At 40.7% G+C, this 5,057-nt stretch overlaps 1 non-coding gene across 1 annotated transcript; it reads right to left on the bottom strand.

Moving 5' to 3' along the window:
• Nucleotides 1-776: 776 nt before the first annotated feature.
• LOC125612543 lies at nt 777-901 on the bottom strand. Its single transcript, XR_007342964.1, has one exon. It is a non-coding gene; the product is annotated as a U11 spliceosomal RNA (small nuclear RNA).
• Between the last annotated feature and the right edge of the window lie 4,156 nt (nt 902-5,057).

Raw genomic sequence — 5,057 nt, 5'->3', positions numbered from 1 at the left:
TGTTAGCCTTCTGCAGGAACAAGGCAGAGCAGCTGTGGATGGGCTTCCATGTTGGCAGATGTGGAATCAGGCAGAAGTACCGGGGGAGTAGTCATTGTGGAGTCTCTGCACTGAATGATTCACTTTTGTGGACATCAGTGTGTTGGGATTGGGCTTGGGACAGGTCCAGCAAGGGTGTCCTATCATCCATAAGAGTGCTTATGACTTTTTTTCAAAGCTGGCTCACAAAGTGTTTGTGGAATGAATGTGCATCTGAGCATCTTAAATCCAGGAGAGCCATAAAATCTGCCTTTCCCCAGAGGAGCAGGTGCAGATGATGTATTTTCTATTTGAACCAACCCTGAAGGGGTCTGCCCAAGTTTCAGAAAGAAAACTCTTGACATATGTAGGAGAGAGCTCTTTCCTTCCTTCCTTCCCCCCTTCTGCACTGGGGATTGAACCCAGGGATGATTTACTAATGAGCCACATCCTCAGCCCTTTTTATTTTTTGACACAGGGTCTTGCTAAATTGCTGAGGTTGCCCTTGAACTTGCGATCCTCCTGTAGCCTTCTGAATTGCTGGAATTATACTGCGCCTGGCACTCTTATAGTTTTTGACAAAAAAAAAAAAAGACACTTGAGCCTATAAAATAAAACTTTTCAATTTGTTATTCCTGTAACACTTCACGTAGAATCACTGACTACTTCCATTTCTTTTGGCAAATGTCATAGGAAAGCCATCATAAATCATTAAGTCTATCTCCCCCCATACTCATTCATTTCCATGGTGGGAAAAAAAAGGCACTGAGAACAACAATCACCAGCTGCCCAAGTACCAGAAAGTTATGCTTCCCAAATCTCTTGATGTTGATTCTGCATGAAGAGCAATCGAGTTGCCATATGTATACCAGTAGACAGAAGCGCCCCCCCCCCCCCGCCAGCTTTTTGAGCCCTTTCATTTAGAACATGTGTTAGAGCTGGGGATGTAGCTCAGTGGGAAGTGCTTACCCGGCATGCTCAGAGCCCTGGGTTTGATCCCCAGGACCACACAAACAAAAACGAAAACAAAACACACACCCATGCACCCATGCACATAAAACCCTTCATGTTATTAAAAAGAAATTTACTTTGCCATTGGTGAAAATATCCTTTAATATGTTTGTGAATTATACTTCTGGCCTCTCTGAGGTTCATTATCTGGCTGGATCTTGGTCTTCCCCAGCCCCTGGCCTAGAGCCTGGCCTTGTGCTACTTGGCTATGGAAAGGGCAGCTCATCCTGATCTTAATAAGAAGGTCCTTTGTCTTCACACTAAAGGCAGGCATGAGCTCTCTTCTCTGGCTTCTGCCTCTTACAGTAAGCCATGCTATTGGCTCCCCAGGAGAGCCAGTCCACCCAACATTTTTTTTTTGTTGGTTAGCAGCTTCTCTTTGGGATGTGCCAGGGTTGCTTGTGGTTACTTCATTGATGGAACACTTTGGGAGGATCACTGATGAGATGTCTGACTCAGTGATGTCTTCCAACATCAAGAATACCTTTGTTTTCTTAGTTACAAAAAAAATTGTGGTGAAATACATATAACAGGAATTTTACCATCTGAATCAATTTAAGGTATTAAATTTGGTAGCATTAAGTATATTCACAGTGTTCTACAGCCATCAACTCATGCCCCAGTACTTTTCTCATTGTGCAGAACTGGAAGTCTGTACCCATTAAATAATAATTCCCCATTTCTCCTTCCCTCAGCCCTTGGCAACCACCATTCTACTTTCTGTCTCTATGAATTCAATCGCTCTAGGTTCCTTATGTAAGTAGAATCATACAGTATTTGTCCTTTTCTAACCTGCTCATTTCACTTAGCACAATGCCCTCAAAGTTTATCCATGCTGTAACATGTGTCAGAATTTCCTTCCTGTTTTCAAAATGTATTTTTAACTGATACTTCAGAACATAATTAATGGGGTACCAAGTGATGTTTTTATTCATGTATACATTGTATAATGTTTAAATCATGGTAACCATGTCTATTTCCTCAAATATTTATCATTTCATTAGGAGAAAATCTTTTAAAAATCCTTTCTTCTAGCTTTTAAAAATATACAGTACATTATTTCTGTGCAATCGGCATCATTTCTGTGCAATAGTGCTTCGGAACTTCTTGCTCCCATCTAACCTTTCTGTTTAAGGCTGAATAGTATTCCATTGTTTGTGTTTGCTACATTTTGTTTATCCATTTATTCATCAGGCATCAAGAGCATATCACATAGTAGAAAGCAATGAAAACTCAAGGGAAGACTCAATCTTGGTTGCTTATGATCTCTGTGGTGACATTGTCTTTGGTAGTAGGGAAGACAGGCTAGGAAGACCTGTTTACTCCTGCATTGAACAGGCATGCACTGAACCCTCACAAGCATTGGATTCAGGTGCTGAGTGCAGAGGTTGCATACAGGAACAGGAACTAGTTTCTGCTCTCAAAAAGTAGCCGTGACATGCCAGATAGGGCCAGCTCATATCCTGAGTTTTGCAGAGTTAAAAGAAAAGGTATCATCTATAGAGAAACTGCGTCTAGGCCTGGGCCTGTAGCTGAGGCCAGGTAGAAGGCTTGCCAAGCATGCATGAGGCACTGGGTTCAATCCCCAGCACCACATAAATATAAACAAATCAAATAAAGGTATAAAGAATACAATAACACTATTTAAAAAAAAATAAAGTTCTGAAGGAGTATGGTCCCTGGACTTCCAAAGGATGCCTCTCTGTTCTAAGAATTGAATGGAATCTATTTCTTCCCAGTGCCTTTGATAAGAATAGAAAGTTCCTCACTGTTTGCAGGAGCTGGTGTGATCCTGGCCAATTGCACCAGAGCTTGGAAGCCCCTCACCTTTAAAGCTCACCTCTTTTAAGAAGGTCAATAAATGTCTTCAATAGATATACCCAGAAATACAGTTAAAAAATTAGGGAGTTAGAATAACTATCAGAAGAATTAAAATTGGAAATGATGAAAAGGATTGCCAGAATCCAGATCAGGGACTGTAACTCTTCATAGAGGCTCTTTTGGCACTGGATTCTCTTAGTCTGAGTGAAGCAATAGTCTCATTTCTTTAGGGCTGTGCACAGCAAATGACTGACAATCTCTCAGGCACATTGGTCAGTTTGCCTAGTAATGCTGAGCCAGAGGTGGGTAGGGCAGTGAAGGCAGACGCATGAAGTATTCAAAAGCCAGGCAGGAAATGAGAGGTGCTCAGTGATGGGTGGGGTCATGATATCTGGCACAATTATTCCTGCCAAAAATCTTAATGGTGGACAATTAATTAAAGTATTGCCCCAGCCCAATGGGATTAGCATTGTGCAGCAAACTCCTTAATGTTTTGTGTCCAAGAAATAAGGATCTGGGCATTCACCTCCCTGTGGAGGGGAGCAGGGAAGGAGTTTTCAACCTGGGGCACCCTGGCTGTGCTTGCTGCCTCCCAATCACAGTGCCTGCATCAGTTGGGAACGCGAGCTCCACTACTCTTCTGTTAGGACTTGTCCCCCGGCACTGCATCGGTTTCCTGGACATCAGATTCACAACAGGGCTTAAGAATAGCATCTTGCAAATCCTATTCAGTGAACGAAATGATTTTTCTCTTTTTATTTTTTCTTACATAGCCTCATCTATTTGAAATTTTAGTTTTATATTCATTTCATCTAATAGTATATTCACCTGAGATAATGCACATTCTATTAAATGGGGAAAATATGGCATTACAAATATGCAATTTAAAATTCAAATATTTAGAGCTTCAATGGGGCCAAAGGTCTTGATTTTCAGGGAACATCCTTATGTCATCCAATGTTCTGTTTTTTTCCAAAAAGAAGGGTCCCTAAATCAATGTTTACATTTTCTGGCTTTTCAGTAATTATTTCTGTTGAACATCTTCAAGTTTTTACACTAAGAAGCATTGATCAGTTAATTTTTTTTGAAGAACCCTAAGAAGATGTGATTTTGATTTTGACTTCATAAAAATGCCTTCAAGAAAGTTCTCTGCCCATGGATTCTTCATTTTTGGTTTGTAAATGGTGGTGTGCTGAGTTCTGATCCACTAGGGTGAAGTCGGTAGAGCAGAACAGTTTGGGTTTTGCTGGCCACGCTCCTACTTTATTTAGGCCAACAGGATCCCCAGGAAGGACAACAGCCATTAGGTCTCGTTGGGAAGAAAGAACAGTGACCAGTTCTGGATCATTTTACTTCTGAACAAATAAGAAAGTCACTCGCCTACGCTTAGGGACAGCACCCATGATTTGCATGGGGCCTTATGGTGGCGGCCTGCTGCCTGCGTGGTGGAGATAAGATGCCAAGACTCACCACAGTTACTCAGGGGTCACCATGGAAGGAGCTTAATTCAGCGCACTCACCCCCTCTTGCCTCCAATCTCATTTACATTTCTGTGATTAATAATATTCCCTTGTTCTCTCCGGAGCTGTGTGTAGGTTCTATTTCTCTCTTCATTTTAATAGAGCTTTTAAATTAAAATACACATGGCTTAAGCCATTCACAAAATGTCTCACATTTATGAAAACACTGCGGCAGTGATCCTCTTGCCCACCTGCACATGTGCCATAGCCTTGGGAGCAGTCCCCCTAGGCTGTCCTGAGCCCGGCTGGAAATGTTGCTGATCCTAATCAGAAATGGAGTTGTTTCAGTGCAGATTATAGGTTCATGTTAGCTTTAGTGATGGAGAGATGGAAATAGATGCTTCCGTGTTATTACCATTCCAAGTAAAATAATGAGGCTGCATATTTGCAGCGAGATGCTGAACCAGACGTCACCAGAGTAATTTGGATTAGTGGGAAGTTGGAACATATTGTTTTAAAAGAGATTTCAAGAGCATTACTTTTGGAAATCCCATGTAATGATGAAATGATTTTTTGGAATCTTTCATTTTTTTCATTTATGTTTCTGTATCTATTTGGATTTTAAGTTTCATATCGGTTCCCTTTTAATAGTATTTGTTTGATATATTTGACTTCCATGAAATGGGCTTGATATTAAATTATTTTACATATATATATATATATATATATATATATATATATATATTT

This window comes from Marmota marmota, unplaced genomic scaffold (genome assembly GCF_001458135.2).
Source record: "Marmota marmota marmota unplaced genomic scaffold, marMar, whole genome shotgun sequence".
Classification (NCBI taxonomy): domain Eukaryota; kingdom Metazoa; phylum Chordata; class Mammalia; order Rodentia; family Sciuridae; genus Marmota; species Marmota marmota.
This window is presented reverse-complemented; position numbering and strand designations above follow the sequence as displayed.